This window comes from Dreissena polymorpha, chromosome 12, assembly GCF_020536995.1.
Source record: "Dreissena polymorpha isolate Duluth1 chromosome 12, UMN_Dpol_1.0, whole genome shotgun sequence".
Classification (NCBI taxonomy): domain Eukaryota; kingdom Metazoa; phylum Mollusca; class Bivalvia; order Myida; family Dreissenidae; genus Dreissena; species Dreissena polymorpha.
The window spans coordinates 75,355,079-75,380,057 of NC_068366.1; the positions used below are offsets into that span (position 1 = coordinate 75,355,079).

Below are 24,979 nucleotides of genomic sequence, written 5' to 3' on the forward strand. Positions count from 1 at the left end.
TATTTATGAATTTCCTTTAACAATTGAAGCCTTTCTGGTATTCTTTCAGTGTAGCAATGAACTCGGTGAACCATTGAGTTTCTGCCCAAAGAGGTTTAACATTTGAGTATGATTTTTTTCAATTCATCAGCCGCTTAATTTTTAGTATTTCTAAAGTCTAAAGAAATATAAAAAATCTATTAATGTTAATTTCCTTCTCCTAATAATGACAGAAACTTTTTATAGTAATCAGTTGTTAATTAATTATTTTAATGTATAATGTAATACAGGTAAATGTTGAGTAGACAATTTTTTATTGTAACATTTAAAATTCAAACGATATCTCATATAATTCTAGTAAAAACGCTTAAAAGTAATTAACATTAATTGCAATAAGTGATACATTAATTAAAGATTCAACATTTTATATAATGGGTTGGTATAACAAGCAGAAATTTTGAATGCTTCAGCTCAAGTTTAAAATGTACATTTCATTTCTGTGATAATTCAGAGAGAAAAAAAACACTATCAAAAACATGTTTTTTAATTAGTTAATTAAATTGAGTCATATTTTAAACCACTTATTTTATTCAAATAGCATAAAATTGAAGAGCTTATAGCAATAAATTTAGCGGAAAAATTATCATTAATTTTTTAAATTGTTATATATTAAATGATTGACATAAAAAACGTAATAAGAAAATGAGGAATAAAGTATTTCATTTATGTCAGGGTAACATTTTATTTTACTGTCAATAGTGCTTCAAACCTTTTATAAATCAGTTATCGATCATAAATCTAGCAATATGAAGAATATTATTTATATTATTAAACAGATTATTAAGAATTGTTCAATCTTTGAAGTGGATTACAATATAAAAAAAAGCTCGTACTAAGATACTTCTGGTTCAAAGTGCAGCCAACGTTTTGAGGTCAAATCACTCACAAAGTGGCTTAATTTACAAAATATGACAAATCTGTAATAGAGGAAGACAAATTGAAAGTATGTCACAATAATTGATAACAATATAAAGGATAAACAGTTGTCTGAAACTGCTGAAAATAGCCAACAAAACCATCCTTAACTTGCCATGCAGCAAATGAAGGTAAACCATGATATTTTTTTAGACATCACCAGGTTATTATGAACAAAAATAGCAGACACTCAATGGTAATTCAGGCATCACAATTCAAAGTAGTTTTAAAATACATTAATTGAAAACACACAATTTTGCAACTGATATTATGACCATTTAATATTTGTGGTCAATTAGTTACAGTCTCGTATACAGACTTTCATATCCTCATATATTTATATATAATTATACAAGACAATTAACGGTTTATGTTTACCACATGTCAAATATAATACCTAATGCAAGGAAAAAAGCAATTGGGTATGTGAATACATGCTGAATGTCGTATTTTTGTTTAACTGTACATGGCAGAAAACATTCAAACCTAAAAACCGATTAAATAAACCAGAACTATCAGAGTTTATACCATGTCTCCAATTCCTAGCCTATGATTGCTTTAAATTTGTGCTCTAAACTAAGTAATCCTCTGTTATCTGTTTAAATGACAGTTTTCAACAATAAACCCAGGCCGCAATGGCAAATCCCCCCTCACTCCCCCCCCCTCCCAACCTCAATCCAGTCCAAAATTTCCCCCATGTAACTGTGGTGGCCATTATACTTAAATCCCATTTTAATGGACAATTTGCCAGACGGATTAGCTGAGAGCTCAGGCATAAAAGTGTCGAAAGGTTTGACCAGGGATTTTTCCAGGAAGCACAAAAGACCAGTTAAGTTTTAGACCTTGCCCTTGTCAGAATTTGCTGTCTCCCTAATGGCTACCATAGAAATCTGCCAAGTTGAGGGCAATAAAGCGTTAAAATTGACTTTACTATTATATACTCTCTTTGTATTAAATTCTTCACCAGACTTCAACAAAAACATATAAAGTCTGCCATTAATATAATTTTGTGCGTTCCGGATTTGAGCTGTGATCTGGATAATTTACTGACATTGACGGAAAGTCCTGTTCGACACCATTATCATTACTATACTTTTATCCAAGGTTCACAGATGTCCATATGATCAGTCTATATCTGTATGCACTTTATCCTTATAATTATATGCACCTCATTCTGGAAAAACTGGGCTAAATGCATGTGTGTAAAGCGCCCTCCCAGATAAGACTGTGCCGTCCAAATGTCCAAGAACCAGGCTCATATAGTAACAAGTCCCATTCACATTCACAGCAATAAATTTCAATTTGAGATTGACTCTATCAAGCAAAACAGACCAAATTGTTTTAAAATTATTTTGCATTTTAGTTAACCTAAGGCTGACTGAGGCACTATCAAGTCCATGTTCAGAGTAGATCCAGTACTTTTTGTCTTAAAGAGAAGATGGATTGAAACCATGACCTCCTGATTAATAGACCGACTCAATATCCATATTGCTTCCTTCATAAGGTGATTAAAACACAGAGGGCTCCAGAAACCCCTGCGAAAAACGACGGACCTCCAACGTTTCAGATAAAATTTGCAGAGGTCCACAATTATGCCCCAAACTGTCGGACCTCATGTTCGGCCAAAACAAACAAGTGTTCCTCGGTCGGAGACATATGCCCCCCCAAACAAGGCCAATATATAAATTTGTTTTGGTGGTCCAGTGAGGTCCAATTAATTATAAAAATTATCATACCTCATATTTGGTAAGAATTTTGTTGTCTTTCGAATGGGTTGGGTTCCAGACTCTATTTACAGAATAAACACCTATATTAAAATACATTTTTGAAACAAAAACAAGTACATATTAAGCCAGCATTATATTTATAATTGTGCTTAAAGAATGCATATGTTTAACATATTACAATCATATTATTATGCTAAAAACACTTAAAATAAATAAATTACACATTCAACATAATTTTTAGAAGGAAAGTCTAATAATTAACCCTTATACTCAAAGTTTAAACTTAACTTCTCAAAAAAAGACTGAAACTTTCCCCCGATAACGAAACTTTCTCGTACATGATTTCCATATCTAGATGCCACGATGAGCAGACAAAAAAGCTTCTAGACCTAGACATGTATTACTCTACTTATGAAATTAATACCACTTCGAGCAGAAAAACGATAGCAAAATTTCATATTCCAAAATTTTCTAGTCGCCAAATCCAGGCGATTTGCATTCATTATAAACAGTGTGCTTCGAATAGATCATATTCAATTAGAAGAAAGATGGGCCATAAATTGCAAGAATGTTGAATTTTTGTATCTGTAATATTTGGTATCGTCTTATACTTTGAATGGCTTTGGATTATAATACACAATTTTCAATCAAGTAGCCTCCAGGAAGTGTTTTGCTGTACCCCAGCAGATTAATTTCTAAGATGGTAAATTCCAAACATGTTTTTGTCAACAGTATGTCAAAGATTCTTGAACAGCAAAAAAATTAATTTATATAAAATACATTAAACACTATAGCTTCAGGTTTAAATTGACACAAAATTGTTCTTTTAAATGCAAGCAAACTTTCAAATTTTGTTTTTTAACTGAAGCAATCATCCTTGCATTATTTCGATGCTTTCTTTTCTTACAAAAACATACAAATTTACAAAGACCTTTGGCACACGACTAACAGCCCTGCACAACTGTGTCAGCTATGTTCAAGGGCAAATAAGTCAGAAAAAAACATGACAAACAGCCTTGCATTAATGCGTCAGCTATGTTCAAGGGTAAATAAGTCAAAAGTAACATTACAAACAGCCCTGCATTAATGTGTCAGCTATATTCAAGGGCAAATAACTCAGAAAAAAAACATGACAAACAGCCTTGCATTAATGTGTCAGCTATGTTCAAGGGCAAATAACTCCAAAGTAACATGACAAACAGCCTTGCATTAATGTGTCAGCTATATTCAAAGGCAAATAACTCCAAAGTAACATGACAAACAACCTTGCATTAATGTGTCAGCAATATTCAAGGGCAAAAAACTCAGAAGAAACATGACAAACAGCCTTGCATTAATGTGTCAGCTATGTCCAAAGGCAAATTACTAAGAACAAACACGACTAGAAGCCCTGCACCAACTGTCAGCTATGTTAAAGGGCAAATAACTCAGAATTCACATTACAAACATCCCTGCATTAATGTGTCAGCTATGTTCAAGGGCAAATAACTCAGAATTCACATTACAAACAGCCCTGCATTAATGTGTCAGCTATGTTCAAGGGCAAATAACTCAGAATTAACATTTCAAACAGCCCTGCATTAATGTGTCAGCTATGTTCAAGGGCAAATAAATCAGAATTAACATTAAAAACAGCCCTGCATTAATGTGTCAGATATGTTCAAGGGCAAATAACTCAGAATTAACATTACAAACAGCCCTGCATTAATGTGTCAGCTATGTTCAAGGGCAAATAAATCAGAATTAACATTACCAACAGCCCTGCATTAATGTGTCAGCTATGTACAAGGGCAAATAACTCAGATGTAACATGACAAACAACCTTGCATTAATGTGTAAGCTATCTTCAAGGGCAAATAAACTCAGAACTAACACGACTAGCAGCCCTTCACCAACTGTCAGCTATGTTCAAGGGCAAATAACTCAGAAGTAACATGACAAACACCCTTGCATTAATAAGTCAGCTATGTTTAAGGGCAAATAACTCAGAACTAACACGACTAGCAGCCCTGCACCAACATGTCAACTGTGCTCAAGGGCAAATAATTCAGAAATAACATGACTAAAGTTCTGCACAAATGCATCATCAATTTTTAAGGGCAACTAACTAAGAAGTAGATAACTGGGGATGTAAAAGGTGCCTTGCAAAGCCTCACTTTATAATTCTGAGATGTTTTAAATTTCTTTGCTTGAGAAATGTGGATGTACACTTCAACACCGTTATTTCGAACACCGATAATCCGAAGTCACCGTTATTTAGAAGTATTTTTAGGGTCCCGATATTGGTTCTTCTTTGTTTAATGTAAAATTTCATTGTTAATCCGAACTTCAATAAACCGAAGAAACAATCTTTAATCCGAAGCCAAAACTGCAAAATACTGAGCGTAATTTCACACCTTTGTCGTGGCTCGTCAAAAGCCGATAATTACATCTTTGTCGTCTGCGCGAATGCCGGTGTTCAGAGAGACATCGCGTATTAGTTAAAAAAATGTTAATTAATTTCCGAAAATGTTTTAATATGTATGTATGTCTGATAATTTGTGCTATTCATTACATTTTATATGTTCTGTAATAAGACAAAAATAAAAAACAAGAAAAACAAATCGTTTTATTCCTCCGTTTGTTACAAGTGGAAATCTATTGCTATCCGACTAGTTTACGCTTTTCAGTAAGCGTGTAACCGAACCATGCGAATTCCACAACGTTTCATTTTTTACAGAATCAAAGAAGTCTTCTGTTAAATGTTTATTTCGAATTATCGTTAATCCGAAGTTTTTTAACGGTCCCGACCACTTCTACATAACGGTGTTGAAGTGTATCTTGATCAACAATCATTGACCATTTTGTGTAGACTCAGGACAAGAAACCAACCAAATTAGTGATCCCAGTATACTCAATCTCCAACTTCATTCACAGGGTAATAAAAAAATGTGTATTTTTCAAAAGTTCTCACACCTTTAATAACACACCATACCATTTACAATTGTTTACCTATATTCAGAAAAGCAATTCCTGTGACTTCATTAGTTTGACCATTAAACTTTATTATTTACATCCCTGATATTTAGCCTGGTTTCATTTGACTCCTTCATACCACAATCGAACAACATCCCTATATTGCTGAGTAGACATCATAAATTTTATGAGCAGAAGATTTCACAGTTCCACACAAAAATCCTTATATGCAAAAACAAATAAGCACATTGCCTAATATTTAAACAGGGATAGTTCACCAGACAATCCATTAACTTTGATGGTCCATTTAAGGGCGAAAAACATGGGCTATTTATAAAAGGAAAATATACCAGGAATTTATCATTATTAAATACTAGTATTAATATTTACCTTCTGTCTGCTGGGCGCCCATATATCATATTTTTTCTTAAACAGTGCCATAAAACATAAACAAATTCTAGGCAAAACTTGCTCGAATTCTTTGAAGGTTTGGACAGTCGATATGTATCAAGCACCTACCGTCACTTTTAAACGTCTGTAGTGTGCGTGCTTTCCCCGTAACAAATGTCTGCCCTCTCTTCACATAATAGGTCCTAATTGCCGAAAATCTGAAAAGAAAATATACAAGTTTTGTTTCATAATTGCAATAAAAGCTTAATTATTCCTCTAAGTGTCCTCAAACGTGAAAGAAGCCATTGATATATCTTTCAGTCTACAGATTCTTTGTATAAAAGTTTCTATAATTATTGTCCAATTCAATAATAACGTAATATAAGCATCAGTTATTGTAATGGTATTTGGTAAGCCATAATTTCTGTTGCTATTATATGTAACGCAAAATTACAAAACAACAGTTTATGAGACAAGGATTAGACAGAGAGGAACATGGGCCCTAAAGCCCTAGGTCACTCATCTGAGACTTTGGGGAACTGAACTGGGAGATGAATTAGTAAGTATCCCTATTTTCATTCTGTGTATTATGAAAGTAAAGATGTCCATGCATATAATGTTGCTTTTTTTCTCCCTCATTCTCGTCAAAAATAATTTACTCGTACGTAACCTTATTGTTCTTTATTTTAAAACTAATTTCTCATGTGTATAATATCTGTGTATACAACAGGTGTATACATGTGTATGCATAATACATGTTTATATTGATATTGAATAATTAAATCAAAAGAAAATTTAAATTTGGTGCCTTTTTAATTAACAAGGGTGTTATTCAATGATTTCAATATGAAAACTGACAGCCAGTTATTGATTTTGCCTCAGCCACTATGAAGGTCAATTTCTGGACAGAACATGAATTCGAAAACAAACCGCATCATTTTCATAGTTTCTTGATAAATAATTCAGCATTTTCCAATTTTGTAATAATATAATAAATGAAGTTGGGCGTGAGATAGTCCAAAGGTGGCCATTTGTTGATTAAATATACATAAAATATGGAAATAAGTGTCTATGAAAAAAGTTTCCTATTTTCAGACTTGGCCGTTCAATAAATGTTTTATTACACCAATTTCATGACAGAAGTGGTATCAAATTTTACACAAAATTGATACAATTAAAAATGTGCCGTTATACACAGATGCCCCCACACATTCAGCATTTGTCTAAAAAAAACTGAACCAACATATGGCGGTGTGCATTAGTGCACAGGTTAACTAACCCTTTACCACTCAGAAACCCACTTTGAGGCATTTTGAAGCGCTTTCAGTGGGTTTTTTCACCGTTTTGGGAATGGTGCCGGGTCCCTTTGGATTGCGAAAATTCGCTGTGTTTTGACTAAAATGGGGAAATTAGTGTTTTTGTTGTTTTGCTAAATTCCATTTATGAAAAATATATACTTTTTTCCATTAGGACTGGGTCCGATTACCGGACCCGATTTTGAATGAAAAAAACACTGCCTTTAGAAAATCAAATTAAATTTAAGTCCTTTCTTAATATATTCAATTTGAAAGGCTTTCTTTCCAACCCTAAGATACTGATGAGTAGCAAACAGCATAAAACCAGAACAGACCACGAGTTACTGGCAGACTGTTCTGGTTTTATGCTGTTTGCAAAAGGCAATTTTCACTTCGCTTCTGAATGGGAAAGGGTTAAAATGTTTGTAAGATTTCAGGCCTAACTGGCCAAAAAAAAATTGAGAAACATGTGACACATGTTGAACAAGGTCATGAACATAAATATAAGCCATTGATATATGATGTAGAAATGATTATAGAAAACCGAACTTTTTATCAGAAGATAATTGGTGTTTTCCAAAAGCTAGCTTATTCCAAGATACGTCTATTTGTTCTACTCAGAAAATGGGTTCACACCTATCTTAATAATCCTCCAGCTTTTCTCATTTACAGAGCTCAAGTTAATAGGTCATTACTTTTTCTTATTTTAATGATTTTAATTGTTTAAAGATGTTTCCGTTGAAAGTCATATATAAAAAAATTCAATCCGAATTTTATAATTCAAATCAGTCAAATCTGTGACCTTGTCCCTAAAAAGCAATCAAAATTATACTCTCATTTTTGAAGTTTACATTTCTTCAGAGTCAAACGTTGGTATGTGATAAATTATTTTACATCCCAAAGAGATTTTGCTTACATGATTAAAGTGAACAAAGCACAAGTGTCCACTTAAATAAATTTGTCTGAAGTAAAAGTATCCACTTAAATAACTACCGGTACGCCATTTGAAAATTTAATTTATTGTTCTTGGAAAGTAATTAAAATAAACACACCTTACCAGTTGGTGACAATTTATCAGTTAGTTAATGAGCATGTACGCACCCAGCTAAGTATGACCACTTAGTACTTATAAGGCTTTCCAGCTAGCCAAGGAAACATTTGAGTTTTTTAACTTACCAATATGATATAACTGAAATATTGTTGAACATGGCCAAAACCCCAAATTTATTAAACCGATAGCTGAACAGATTTTCCATCAGAGAGCGGAAGTTGTCGGTGAAGGTCATTACGGATTAAGTCTAGCAAACAGTAGTTCTTAGGAGTCAATAAGCATAAAAATCTATAAAATTAGCAGAAAGGAGATACAAATATGACAAACATTTTATCAGAAAGTGTGATGAAAGTGACTTTGCAAGCAGTGAAAAACAAGAAACCGTCGGAGACGGGTGATGCTCCCCAAAGGTTTTTTTGTCACAATATTGCACTATATATTCAGATAAAAGGAAACGTCTTGAGGGGCATAACTTTGGACAAAATAATACGATGGATGGTTTAGTAACTTAAAAATTTAAAAGGGCCATAACTCTCTAAATAAATCATCCAACCAGAACCCACTAATAACATGCGCATCTCTTCAAGGTAGTTAAACTTCCCATAAAGCTTGATTGTATTCCAGTCAGTAGTTGGAAAGAAATAGCCCGGACAAAAATTGCACTATATGTACAGTTTATAGAAAATTTCAAAGGGCCATAACTCTGTGAAAAATCATCTGTCCATAACCGGCTAATAATATGCACATCTCCTGTTGGTAGTGAAGCTTCCCATAAAGTTTCATTGAATTCCCGTCATAAGTTGCTTAGAAATAGCTCGGACAAGAATTGCACTATATGTACAATGGAAAATTTCAAAGGGCCATAACTCTGTGAAAAATCATCCGACAAAAACAGGCTGATAATATGCACATCTCCTCTTGGTAGTGAAGCTTCCCATAAAGTTTCATTGAATTTCCGAAATAAGTGCTGAGAAATAGCTCGGACAAGAATTGCACTATATGTACAATGGAAAATTTCAAAGGGCCATAACTTTGTAAAAAATCATCCGACAAGAACCAGCTGATAATATGCACATCTCCTCTTGAAAGTGAAGCTTCCCATAAAGTTTCATTGAATTCCGGTCATTAATTGCTGAGAAATAGATGAGGAAAAGACGAAAATCCACAAAAATTTGAACTTTGAACGAGTTCCTTTGTTCATTCTTTGTTAATGTGCGGAGAACGAAAGTTCTTGTACTCGAGCACTATTGCCGAAATCTCTAAATCTGAAATGGATTCAATACAACAAATAGTGCTACGGAAAGCTTGGGAACTAAATAGATTAAAAGCTGGGAAAGCCAGTGAAACCATTTCATATGTGGACTTAGAAGGTGGAAATCCCCGACCACACCTGAGATCCAGCTAAATACAGACTCGGGGAACCCCGATACGTCACCCGCCGATTTGTTAATGACGCGGAGGAAGCTGGGGATGTGCGTACTACGTCGCAGAATGTGCGTTCCAATTAATAACCAAATCTAAGGTTCCACTACATTGTGTATAGAAGTTATCTGATGTCTCACTGTATATAATTCTGTCTAAGAATTCTTATGAGGTTCTACTATATTCTGTCTCAGAAGAAAAGTTTTCACTACAATTCATTCCAAATGATGTTTTATTTAACCCTTTACCACTTAGATACGTACTTTGACCCATTTGTAGTCCTTCAGAAAATTAAATTTAATTAAAGACCTGTCTTACTATATTCAAATTTTAAAGGCTTCATTTCCAACCCTTAGATACTGGTGAGCAACAAACAGCATAAAACCTGAACAGTCTGCGAGTTACTCGCAGGCTGTTCTCTGTAGTTTTATGCTCTTTGCACATTCCCACATTGGCTCTGAGTGGGAAAGGGTTAACTGTATCTTTTTAAAGAATATTATTATTATCTAGTTATCATTAATAATACACCAATCGAACACATATTTCCTGGAAACGGAAACTGTATCAAAAACAATTTATTTCAACCATGTTCCAAAAACATAACCACTAAACCTTTGAGATCAGATACACATAAGCACATGGATATATCACTTTGGCATCAGGACTTCGGAGTACATACTAAATACTTATCGATAGAAATAAATCACCGCTGATTTGGCAATTATAGCTGACATTCATCTGGTAAATTTTTCTTAGAAACAAGACTGATCATCGAACAATTACAATATGCAAATTACTCGAGATCGGGCATTTTGACATTCTGTTTTACGATTCTGACAAAACGTGGAGGGTCAATGGGGGTCATGCGTTATTCACTCTTAAGTACAAGCCTAGAATTCATGATTAAGTTAATGTCCCAATGTAACATCAAGATACAGGCTTTGACAGAAAACCTACAAAATTCAATTTATTTAATGGTTGTGGCTAGAAAATACTCAATTTATAGTTGTGGCACAAAACATTGGGAACTAATGACTCGCTGTGTCAGCAATTTCCTAGAACTTCAAACAGCTGTAAGAGGATGATCCAATTTTGGTAATTTTTGAGGAAGAACATAAAGACGTAGAAAAAAAAAACATTTGACTATTTTACCATTGAAGATCAGTATTAAATAAATTGTGGAAAAAAAATTAAATTGTGCCTGCCTTTGTACACCATTACTAGACCATAAGATCAGGGCTTGAATTCAAAAGAATCTAAAGGACTTACCGTTGCAAATAAAATCTTCTCTGAATCTGAGAATTATTACTAACCACTTGAAATCATTGAACATAAAAAGAGCTATTTACCATCCACCTTATCCAACAAATTTTCTCAGTTTAAGAAAATTACAACACTTTACATTAACTAAAACCAAGGCTTTTATTCTTGACTTGGGGAAAGGTCTGGCCTTCCATTTAAATGCAAAAATATCTACAAAACTGAGAAAGAGAAAGAAATTCTTCAAAGTAGCTTGATATTTGGATAAATAACGTTTTAAATTAAACAAGAAATATCTTTAAAAAAGATATACGGCGTTGATTGTGGTCGATGTTTATGAACGATCAAAAGTTATCTCTATGAGATAAAAAGTAGCGGATGCCATTTTTTCTGCGCAGTTCTTAGCTACATCATAAGCAAATCAATTACGGGATGTTGCGCCAGATTTCGTGGCTTATTTTGCTTTATGTGATATTATTACTCAGATATCTATATTTACAGAATAGAAAAACACAAGAAACATGAAAATAAACGAGTGCATATAGGTCAGCCGGCTCGAATTTTATTTAATTGCATAATTACAGTATAGTAAATTATTGTGCTCATGCTTAATAAACTGGTCTAAATGGATAAATATTTCTAATTAATTTTATCAAAATTGGTCCTTATCATGCTAATGTTGAAACCATATTAAAAATCGATGATTGACATACCACAATAATATCGCCGAATATCTTTATTTAGTATCTTTCTGATCAAAACAGACTTCAAGTGCACAAAGTTTACGAGACGGCGTTTATATAAAGATTTCTGCAACTGACCGCAAACTGACCTTGATACCTTGCGGATTGGAATGCAATGCATTACAGTCACTACGTTATTGTCAGTAAGACCGGTGTAACACAATGATCGCAACCCCTTCTGCGAACTCCGGTGATGAACTGTATATAAACTCTGATTTTCACAAATGGCCGCGAATTGACCCGAAACCTCGCGGGTTGAAATGCAATGCAAGTAAGTACTAAATATGGCAACATAGCCTTTAGTATAAACGCTTTTGCGCTGGTAATTCTCTGAAAATAAAAGGTAAACGCACAAACTGTATTTATGTCGAAAATTGATTGTAAAACTGTTCTATCTATTGAGCCTTTTCATTAGAGATAAAATTGTTTCATGCAGTAAAACAGTGTTACAAAGACGCGGATATGTTTCCAATGTTCTGGTGTTATACTCAAATCAGCCAATGGAATAAATGAAGTGTATTCATTCGTACCTAGCCGCGGGAAATTTTATTTGAGTATTATTGGACACTTACAAAGGTCAAGTCAGGGTGAAAAGCTGGCTTAATACAGCTTACGCCGAAAAATTTGTTCAGGTAAAGTGTCTTTCTCTCAGGGAAGAAGGCAACCAAGCTCTGAAAACTAAACAAAATTGACAGTGTCAATTCTTTCCACAATATATATGGGGCGTGCTCTGTAAAAAGGGGGTTTAATGCATGCGCGTAAAGTGTCATCCCAGATTAGCCTGTGCAGTCTGTACATGCTATTTAGGGACATTACTTTTTGCCTTGACTTGATTTTTGCTATGAAGAGACTTTCTTGAAACAAAAAATATCATAAAAGCGGAAAGTGTCGTCCCAGATTAGCCTGTACTTTCTGCAATATATATGGAACCTCTTACTTAAGAAATTTATAATAATAAAAACAAAGAAAAACAAAAAAGTCATACCAGGTAATACATCTACACTGATATATTCTTTCTAATTCTTATATGCCCTTTAACACTTTCAAGGTAACATGAAAAGGGTAACACCCACTGATTCATTCCATAGATTCAAATAAAAATCAGCCATTTAACTTCCATTAAACACCTCTAATATTTAATAAGCCCTGGACAAGAAAAAAAGTACTACACAACATACAGAAGATAGGGATATCAAAACAGATTGTATCTTTGATTTAAATGAAATACCTACTTGAAGATTTCAAAGGGATAGGTTTACCCCCTGTTCCAAAGGTCAGAACTCAGTTGGACTAAAGCTCTTGTAAAAACTTAACTTCCAAGTCCAAACAGGATGCCGGCTTACATCAAACATGCTAACAAATGTTGAAGTAATAAACCCTCATGTCTGATGTGTGGTTTAGTTTAATTGCTATAAAACTCACACTTTGATTATTTTCAGTACATAATTTTCACAGTGGTTGTGATTGTTTGAGAATGGGAACCAGCGAGAATGGGAATCAGAAAACAATACAAAACAAATCAATAACATTAAAAAAAAATTTATAACTTTCAAGTGCAAGCAGATTCCACTTTGTGCATTTCATGTGCATTAAGATCTAATCTTTCATTTCAAGGGTTTCAAGAATTCATGAGTGATCAGTAATAGCAATCCTTCCTTACAAATTTGCATGGGCTATGAAACCCCATTTTGTACTTTGCAAAATATTGAAAACTCATATGTGATTTGCATTGCTGTTAGTCCATATGTGTGATTTGCAAGACAATAAGACCCGTTGAGTGATTTTAAAGGCTATGTAATAACTCATTTGCGATAATGCAAAGGGAAATGTTAACTCTTTTGTGAGTTGAATTGACTGCATGGACTTGCATGATTTCCAAAGGCCATGAGTTCTCCTTGATGGTTGAGTAGGGCTATCATAAACCTTCCATGGTAGCATATATAGTGCTTTTGAAAAATTTCCCATCGCCTTGAACATGAGTTCAATACATTGAACAATTAACAACAACAAATTAAAAAGCACTCAAAAAATCAAAAACAAGGATATAACGTATCAAAAACACCACTTAGCCTCACTGAATCAATCACTCAGAGTCTGTAAAATACATTACTGCATGAACCTGCTAAAAAACTTCACCCCAAAACAAAAGCCACCAACAGTCAGACTCTCCACATGGTACTTTAATTTCATTAAGCCCATAGTTCGAAAATATAACACCAATTTTCATCCTGTACAAGCATACAGGTGTGAATCCGAGGAATCACAGCAGCCATTGGGCCAGGTGTACTGTGAAGTCTTGACAGCATCTCAGCTGGCACTGTTGTAGAATGATTTGAATTCATATTATTTATTTCTAAAGTCATATGAATTACAGTTACCTTGAAATCATTTTTTTTCCATTTAATACTCATTGTATTATTTATTAATTTATATTTTATTTGCTCAAGTTTAGGTATTATTATTTATTTTATTTTAAGTTTTAAATTGCAATATATACAAACACATTTTTTTTACAATTTGTCAGATTTACTGATGGACAAAATCATGATGATTTATTATGGATATTTTTCTTTAGTGTAATTTTTGTCTCGTTGCTTTTGTATTATTTATTTTTATATACTTATTTATTTTATTGTCTATTTTATTTATAATTTGTTTGCTTTTGTTAAGATGTCTATCTGATGTTCTGTGTAAATGTTGCGCTTTGGTTACCAGCATCAAAATAATTTGTTCATTAAATCCATCTATCTATTGAACTGTTTTTAATGCTTAATACAGTGGTTTGTAGCTATTCTGCCACAAAAAGCAACCCCATCATAATTATATTCATCTATACAAAATCCTAGAATGCAACAGATGAAATTCAAGGGGCCCAAGGCTATTATAAGTGCAATTAAAAAAACACACAGTTGTAACAAGAACAAAAATATTGTCAAACACACTAACATATTTATTAGTGAGCACTGTCAAAGATCGTGACATTGATCTCGATAACAGCAAAGTGTGAAAGTGTCATGAATGACGAACCTGTCAAAGGCATTGACAATTTGTGTATTGAAACCCGAAAAACTCGCAATATTTTCTTCTTATGCACATGGTTTGGTTTAAGGTGCGAGTTTAATAACAGAAACAGATGCTGAATGAGTAATTACTATAAAGCATATTTTTACCCTTGCATAATAATAAAAGAACCACAACCAAGTATAAATCAGTTTGGTTTGTTTTTAACCCTTTTTCCACGTACGTAGAAGCAAAGTGGAAATGGCTATGTGCAAACAGCATAAATCCAGAACAGCTTGAGAGTATTACTCGCAGTGTGTTCAGGTTTTATGCTGTTTGCTGCTCATCAGTATTAAAGGGTTGGAAGAGAAGCCCTACAAACTTGAATCTAGTAAGAAAGGTCTTTAATTAAATTCAACTTTCTAAGGGACTACAAATGCCTCAAAATACAAATCTTGAAGTGGTAAGGGTTTAAACTGTTTTAAATATAATAATAATAACAAGACTATTGTCAAGCAATATGGTCCCCTACCGGCTCCACCATTGTCAGAAATTCCACCATTTTCAGAATAATTTTTTTTGGTTGCCATAGCAACAACAATTTTTGATGTAGGAACAAAATGAAATGACGTGCATAATGTCCATATTGCCATCATTCCATGCTGCAAGTTTCATGAAAAATATTAAGAACTTTTAAAGTTATCTCAGGATCCAGAAAACCACCATTTTCAGCAGTATTTCTAGTCTATTTGTTGCCATAGCAACCAGAATTTTTGACGTAGGAACAAAAAGAAATGACGTGCATAATGTCCATATTGCCATCTATCCATGTTTCAAGTTTCATGAAAAAATATTAAGAACTTTTAAAGTTATCGCAGGATCCAGAAAAGTGTGACAGACAGACTCACAGACAGACAGACAGACACACAGAGCGCAAACCATAAGTCCCCTCCGGTGAAACCGGTAGGGGACAATAACTGAATAAACTTGACACACCATTTTATATTAACTAAGATAAACACATGATTACCATTGTCAATACTTTCAACATTATTGAAGTGCATCATAAAAGATATATACACAGGTTAAATGTTCCATGATTGATGCAAAACATTTGCATTTAATCCACATAAAAACAAAAAATAATAACAACCTGTCTAGAGCAGACAGTTAGGAAACCTTTCCCAGACATCAGTTCAAAGGACTTAAAAAGGCCACCTAAAACTGTCAGCCCCTGTCAACTAATGACAATTTTACTAATGCAAACCTGTCAGGCAGTTTCATAGAAATCAAATTTCAAATACATCCATGGAAGCCATTTGCTAAAAAACAGAGATCAAAGATTTCCAGTAAAATCTACATTAAACAAGTAATTAAACGTCCAAATCAATACGTAATCTCGTAAATAGTGAGACAAACCAATTCCAGCTGCTAATTAAGATCTTCTACGATGGCATCAAACTTTTAAAACACAAGTGCAAGAAGAATGTGCGTTTTAGTGTCAGACATCTATTAATTTAACATTTTTGCTGCCAATAAGAACTTAAGCCTCCGAAAGTGTGATCAGAAACACAGAAATCAACCTTTAGTTACTATGAACCACAACATTTAAAGAGCACACAATTGCAGCTTTGTAAAAGTATACGTTTTACTTATTTTTAATACAAGTGCATTGTTGTGGAAAGTGTTCAGTAAGAATCAGAGATTGAATTTTAAAAAGAAAAAGAAAAAAATGCAATTACAATGCCAAACAAACCTTTTTTAGGATGACCAGACATAAGGATGAAAAGGAGTAAGCCCCTTAAAGTTATTCATTTAAATCATGTAGTTTTATGCAGACCCAATTTTGCAAATCAGTATGCCTTAGCTATGCTAGGAACCGTAACTTGTGACTGCCTGTGTGGATAACTCCAGTAAAATTTAGCAGACGACAGAATGCTAAAAGCGTCTGCTTTAACCACCGCATCTGCCTGTTCTCACTGCACTGGTACAGTACATAGTGTGTATTTAACAGCTTGTAAGACAATGTTGGCCAGTCTAGTGTTTATCATTGACATCTGTACATATTGGCTGCTTTCAGGGAAAACGGGGCTTAATGCATGTCAAATAAGATTAGCCTGTGCACACTGATTAGCTGTATCAATGATTTGAAAAAAAAACACATCTCGAGCTGTGTTTTAAGACACACTCTTTATAAATTTGAATGGGTTGTGGCCATTTCAAACTTGCGATATAAAAAGCTATAACATAATTTTGAAAACTGAGTTGCGTCTAAGATTATACCACAGCGAACAAATTTAGTGCCTTCAGCGCTTTGATTTCCTTGAACTGATCTTACCAAAGGATTTTGCAGTCACAGCTAAATAATTTTTTAAAAAATATTCCCTTAAAAAAAACTTTTTCCAAAAATGTGTACAATCTGAACAAGAGATGTGTTTGTCAGAAACACAATGCCCCCTAATGCACCGCTTTTTTTTGGACCTTTGACCTTGAAGGATGAACTGGACCTTGACCTTTCACCACTCAAAATGTGCAGCTCCATGAGATACACATGCATGCCAATTATCAAGTTGCCATGTTCAATATTTCAAAAGTTATTGCAAAACTTTACTATATTAAAGTTTTAAATTTTTGACCTTTTACTTTGAAGGATGACCTTGATCTTTCACCACTCAAAATGTGCAGCTCCATGAGATACACATGCATGCCAATTATCAAGTTACCATGTTCAATATTTCAAAAGTAAATATTGCAAAACTCTACTATATAAGTTTTAAATTTTTGACCTTTGACCTTGATTGATGACCTTGACCTTGACCTTTCACCACTCAAAATGTGCAGCTTCACGAGATACACATGCATGCCAAATATCAAGTTGCTATGTTCAATATTTCAAGTTATTGCAAAACTTTAATATATTAAAGTTTTAAATTTTTGACCTTTGACCTTAAAGGATGACTTTGACCTTGACCTTTCACTACTCAAAATGTGCAGCTCCATAGATACACATGCATGCCAAATATCAAGTTGCTATGTTCAATATTTCAAAAGTTATTGCAAAACTTTACTGTAAGGTTAAAGTTCAGAATGACAGAATGACAAACAGAAAGACAGACAGACAGGCCAAAAACAATATACCCCCGATCATTCAATCCGGGGGCATAAAAACATGAAAAACAATGCAAAGAAAAATCATATAAAGCATCTTTGACTTAATGAATATTACAAGAAACATAACAGGCCAAAATTATTGTTGTTTGTAAAGCGTTATCAATAATGTGAATGTCTATTACACACTACTAGGAATGCAAAATTAATACACCAGTCCTATGATTTCTGGTATTTGTACTAACAAGAAAATAAATCTAAGTTGATATTGATCAATCTAAAATATGAATAATGCTGAAAGATTAAGACAATGTCAGGCAATAATTATAAAAACAAGGGCTGTTTGTAAAACATGCATGCCCCCCATATGGGCTCTCATTTGTAGTGACAGCCATTGTGTGAATATGTTTTTTGTCACTGTGACCTTGACCTTTGACCTAGTGACCTGAAAATCAATAGGGTCATCTGCCAGTCATGATCAATGTACCTATGAAGTTTCATGATCCTTGGCATAAGCGTTCTTGAGTTATCATCCGGAAACCATTTTACTATTTCCGGTCACCATGACCTTGACCTTTGACCTAGTGACCTGAAAATCAATAGGGGTCATCTGCGAGTCATGATCAATGTACCTATGAAGTTTCATGATCCTAGGCATAAGCGTTCTTGAGTTATCATCCGGAAACCATTTTACTATTGTGAGTCACTGTGACCTTGACCTTTGACCTAGTGACCTGAAAATCAATAGGGGTCAGCTGTGAGTCATGATCAATCTACCTATCAAGTTTCATGATCCTAGGCATAAGCGTTCTTGAGTAATCATCCGGAAACCATTTTACTATTTCGGGTCACCGTGACCTTGACCTTTGACCAAGTGACCTGAAAATCTCTAGGGGTCATCTGCAAGTCATGATTAACCTACCTATCAAGTTTCATGATCCTAGGCATAAGCGTTCTTGAGTTATCATCCGGAAACCATTTTACTATTTCGGGTCACCGTGACCTTGACCTTTGACCTAGTGACCTGAAAATCAATAGGGGTCAACTGCGAGTCATGATCAATCTACCTATCAAGTTTCATGATCCTAGGCATAAGCGTTCTTGAGTTATCATCCGGAAACCATTTTACTATTTCGGGTCACCATGACCTTGACCTTTGACCTAGTGACCTGAAAATCAATAGGGGTCATCTGTAAGTCATGATCAATCTACCTATCAAGTTTCATGATCCTAGGCATAAGAGTTCTTGAGTTATCATCCGGAAACCATTTGACTATTTCATGATCCTAGCCCCAAGCGTTCTTGAGTTATCATCCGGAAACCACCTGGTGGACGGACCAACAGACCGACCGACCGACATGTGCAAAGCAATATACCCCCTCTTCTTCGAAGGGGGGCATAAATATAAACAGAACTTCCTTGGCGAAATGTTGTTCATGATTTCATGAACACTTCAAGCCAATCAGGAATTGTTCATGAACCATTCTCAAAAAGTTACTGATCTTGGTTCATGAACTTTTGGACATGAACTGTTCTTAAGACACGTTCATGAACAGTTTATGAATTTTTGTTGAACACTTCAAAGTTCATGAACAGTTCTTCATCTAACCATAAATACTTAGTAATGAACATTTCATGAACAATTATTTCTGATGACTTTTCTGAGACAGACTTTGAGGATCCATCATGAATAATTCATGAATTCCTTTGTGCTACATGTTTCATAAATATTTTTGAAAGTAATATTGAAATGTCTAGCATACTAATCTTGTAGATTTGTGAAACCTCTGAAGTTAGTATGAATATGCATAGTATTTTCACCACTGTAAGTAAGAGTTCTTGACCTGTTCTAGAGAATTTTAAGAACATTTGTACAAGAACTGTTCAAGAACTGCCTTCAGGAACAGTTCAATAACTTTTTAAGGACTTTTCCTGTTCTTTAATTATTCTTAAACTATTCTTGAACACTTTAAGAACAACATGTTTCCTTCTGATGTTCTTAAACAGGTCTACACAATGTTTTTGAACATATGATGGCCTTTTTAAGAATCCAATATGTTCTTAAAAGGATCTGTCATTGTTCTTGGAAGACTTAAAAGACAAGTTTTAGAACGTTTTAAGGACTTCTTATTTCAAGAACAGTTTAAGATGATATCAAGAACTCAAACATGCACATTGCATTGCTGTTTTTACAAAGGAAGAATATTGTGTGCACAGGAAGTTGAAACGGAAGGCACATGGTTTATGTTATATTTGAAAATGTAAGTCTTTAATAAATTACCGGCTGAACTTATCAGCCATTGGTTCCATTTCAAGTTCTTTGGCACTGTAAGTGTAACCATTTCAGGGAAACCATTGATTAGTAAATGATTCTTGAACTGAAAATGAGACTATTCATAATCTTCTTAATACATGAATTATTCATGAACATATAGTGCAAAGTTGTATTATGAAATTTAAAGAGTATTATCAAACCACTTGTATCTCAGTTATTAGTGTTATATTTAAATTATTGTTATATGTTGCTATCAATATGTTAAGTGCTAATACAAGACTTGTTTCTTCTTACCCTGACCTGTTTGTTGAGCTTTGGTAACACTTATGATAACCTTTGCATAAATTGACAAATTCTTGTTCATGAATAGTTCATAAACACTTCATGCCACCTCAGTTCATGAACTCTTGAAGACCTATGGTTCATGAACTATTCACTGACAGTCCGTGAACAGAAAATGAGCCATTGAAAAATAGGAGAAAAATGTTCATGAACTGTTCAAGAAAAGCAAAACCCTGTAGAATTTTTCAAGATTTGTGTTGTTCATGAACTGTTCAAGAACACTTCATGCCATTGGTGTTCATTAATAGTTCATGAACATTTCATGCCATAATGGTTCAAGAATAGTTCATGAACACTTCATGCCATAAGGGTTCAAGAATAGTTCATGAACACTTCATGCCATTAGGTTTCAAGAATATTTCATGAACACTTCATGCCATTAGTGTTCATGAACAGTTCATGAACTAAAATTTCAAGAACATTTCACAGACTTGGCTCATTTTCTGTTCACTGACTATTCGTGAACATGAATTCAGTTCACGAACAGTTCATGAACAGTTCACAAATTATTCGTGAACTGCAGAACAACATTTCGCAGGGGTTAAACCCTTTACCACTTAGATACGTATTTTGATGCATTTGTTAGTAGTCCCATAGAAAGTTAAATTAAATTAAATACCTTTATTACTAAATTAAAGTTTTAAGGCTTTATTTCCAACCCTTAGTTACTGATGAGCAGCAAACAGCATAAAACCTGAACAGACTTTGAGTTACTCGCAGGCTGTTCTGGTTTTCTTCTGTTTGCACATAGACATTTTCACTTTGCTTATAAGTGGACAAGGGTTAAACACAGATTTCATAATTCACATCAGAGTGAACGAAAACAATAATTAAAAAAAATCTCCATTACATATGTAAGTAATTTCAGAATAACAGGGTTTTTTCTGCCTATTTTGGGAAAAGGAGTCTGACCAAATTGGGAATTTTTTTATCGACAAAATTGGTCATTTTGCGTATTTTTGCTTCGATGAAACGGCTCATTTGGGAGATAATTGTGAAATAATCATGCTTAAATAATTCAGTTGATTAACAAATAAATTTGTTTTTATTTCATATTTTGTCTTCTTAATGTAAACAGATTCAATATTGGGCATGTTCAACGTTAATTCAAGTACTGCAGTTTTGTTTTTCAGTTACAGTTACACTCTGTGATAAGAACTGAACAGTCAAAACCTTATAGCAGATATTTTTGACCAAAACAAACACTGGTTAGTCACACAAGTTATAAGACACTTCATTCTTAAAAAAAAAAAAAAAATATTTTTATTTTTTTTTTGGAAATTGGGGAAAAAAAATATAATTTTGGTTTGGGATCGGGTTCGTTTGCTTTAGGAGTGCCTCCCTTTTCCGGAGGCGCAGAAAGTGCTGAAAAAACCCTGAACAATAACTTGACTTTACCCAGTATATATTTTCATCATGTTAAACAAAAGACCATAATCAATAAAGAGTGCACGGCAATAAAAATGATTGCCACTTTGTGAACAATTTGAAACAGTTTGGTGGATATTACCATATTTGATAGTGGGTTCACTGTTTCAAGTGGAAAGGTCGATTATCATATAGAATTTACAAATGGATGATAGCATCTATAAAGCCATTATTTGAAAATACCAGCAAAAGCTTTTTATCATAATTTAATATTTTATGTTGAATTCAAGCTTCTTGAATACACCCTTGAGGTTCATTTTATCATATATTTAATACTTTTGAAAGTGGTTTTCCACCTTAATGTGCCTCAAACAGAACGATTTGAAAAAATGATAAAGGCAATGCGGATGAATTTAAACCTAGCGGCTAAAGATTATGTTAAATATACTGCTTTAATTGCCAAGATATTTATATGCGTCCGATGTTTACAGCTGCTTTTTTTAAATTCCATCCCGTAAGGCTATGTTTCAAGTACTAATTACCCAAAAACTTTATTGCTGTTGTAAATAAAGAGAGAATGAATCAGTTAAGATATGAATTAATGTTCTTCTTGTCTTTCAAAATGATCTTTAGTATTCGGATCAATAGCTTGGTGAAATCATGGACCTCATTTTTTATTTACCTCTTTAGTACTTTAAACGTGTGTTTTTAACATTCATACATAATAAATATGATGCTCATGGATATGTAATTAACTTTAAAACTTTATAACTTTAGTCACAGCTATAAACCACTACGTCTTTACGCATTAAAGGTTCAAATCCTACATAAAAAATGATTTTTATTATTCATGGACCAATCAAGGACGCAAAATCAAAAAGTATATAATTATTTTTTATTTAATATCATAATCAATAAGTTAATCAACTGCTTTTTCATCAGACAAATAGTATATAAAACTGAACAGAAATCCTGAATTCAATTTTTGTAATTCATAAATAGAAAAATGTAACATTAACACATCAGAAATTGTTTGACATATTAGTACAAGCAAATTCAAAATTATAAAAATCTTTGATGACTTGAGGTACACTTTGGAGGTTCAGACGAAAAGGACTGTACAATGTGACTCAAGATGTGTGTTTTTCTTTACTTCAGCATACTGGAAGTGTATTGGAAATTTAAAGCATGTTTAAGTTAAATTTGTAAAAATACAGAACTACATACATTGTTTCTTGTGAATTATTTATTTTCGAAGAATTTTTTCCAGTGCAGCTGGAGTTTACAAAGAGCACATGTTTTCTGAACGATCAATATCTTTCAACTAAGTGGTGTCATTTTAAATTTGAATGCTCCTTCACCTAAACAAAAAATATGTATAAAGATTTAAGCACTGTGGTTATTCATCACCCACTTTACTATGCTGACACCTTTGGCCAATAACAAACCTACCCCACCCATCCTATTCACAGCATTGACGTCAGGTCAGCAGATGTCCAAGACTGGACAATGGTCCACAACACCAATGTGCTGGCCTCTACCCTTTGTATTTGCAATTATTGGTCATCATTACCCAATGCAACAATACAAGTGCCTTGTTGAATGTAACAACTACCCTCTTTGTCACAGGTTGTAAAACTGTAAATGCTACCACCTGTCTTTTTTCACAGTTTAAATTTTTTAATATTTTCAACAAAATCACACATAATCTGCACCATTAAACAATGATGAAGGAACTATACAATACAAAAACTCTACAAATGTTGCTTCTTAGAGATTTGTTTTGACAAATGTATTGAAAATTGCAAGAAATTTCAATGTGAAATTGACAGATTTTTCTTTCAAATACAGATTACCTTTGAAACATCAGTTATTGAAATTATTGATTTGATTGCACTTCAAAAGAAGAGCAATAGGTCTTCTCTCAGCATGGAACAGATGCCAGAATTGTCCTATGTGCGGGCCAACATCAACCTATTAAATTTAACATACAATTAAGCCAGATAAAAAATGACAAACCCATCCATAATCAATAAAATATTAATTAATATTTAATCATTTAGCAATTATCTTATATTTTATCACAAACATGATAGCAGATTTAGAACTAATAGTATAATAGCATATGTTTTAAATTACTTTTTGTACTGGGGATTTTCAGCACATACAAAATAAAGTGTCAGAAAATAAAATAATCAAAACGAAATGAAACCACAAGTTTTGATTTGAGTTCAATATCATTCTTATATAAAATAATAATCAAATTTATTCTTTGAATGGCCGGAAAGAAACTATTTCTAAATTACAGCACAAATTCTTATATTTGTCGGGTTTTCCATGATAAGTGAGCTTAATTATTGATTTTCGCTTTCAAACAAAACTAAAATATATGGGCCCTGCTCTGTAAAATAGGGTTTTTAAATTCATGTGCCTAAAGTGTCGTCCCAGATTAGCCTGTGCAGTCCGCACAGGCTAATCAGGTACGATACTTTCCGAGTCTTTTCTTAGCAAAAATCCAGTTTAGAAGGAAAGTCTCATACCTGATAAGCCTGTGCGGACTTCACAGGCTAATCTGGGACGACACTTTACACACAAACATTAAACCCTCTTTACACAGAGCACTGCAAATATATTATACAGGACATTTAGACCATCTCAGCCGGTCATCTACAGTTACAACATGAAAGGGCCATACCCAGAGTTTTAGACACCTCTAACACTTTACCCCTATCACTGGAAGTCCTGTTCTATGCATTCTCTTTCTTTCCCCTTTTATTTTACAACCTCAGCTGCTCGATTGCTCGTTAAAATTACGAAAAACATGCACACAAAAACACATTCTAAACTTCTTTTCACTTCACACTCGACCTTTCAAAACTTAGTGGGAGCGCCCGCATGTAAAATTTCACTTTAATTAGCGGGTGTGTGAACAGGGAGAATATCTATGTGTTTTATCAAAAGCATTAATGAAATCAAAAACCAAGGGATTGTTTTAAGAACCTCTAATGCAGTTATCTTTCTAAGCATCCATGTTTGATGACTTTTTAATTGTGTAGATTAAAATACTAACGAGAGAGATACCATATAAT

The 24,979-nt window shown here is 33.6% G+C and overlaps 1 protein-coding gene across 4 annotated transcripts in view; it reads right to left on the reverse strand.

Moving 5' to 3' along the window:
* LOC127853429 (DNA ligase 1-like) overlaps nucleotides 1–24,979 on the reverse strand; it is a 182,968-nt gene that overhangs the window by 139,710 nt on the left and 18,279 nt on the right. For 2 of the 4 annotated variants that reach the window (XM_052387959.1, XM_052387961.1), the window contains exons 2-3: nucleotides 23,747–23,864; nucleotides 6,156–6,244 (exon numbers count right to left, since the gene is read on the reverse strand). The gene's annotated coding sequence lies outside the window, so the exon portion shown is untranslated. The remainder of the gene's footprint in view (nucleotides 1–6,155; nucleotides 6,245–23,746; nucleotides 23,865–24,979) is intronic. The other 2 variants (XM_052387960.1, XM_052387962.1) reach the window with 1 other exon arrangement.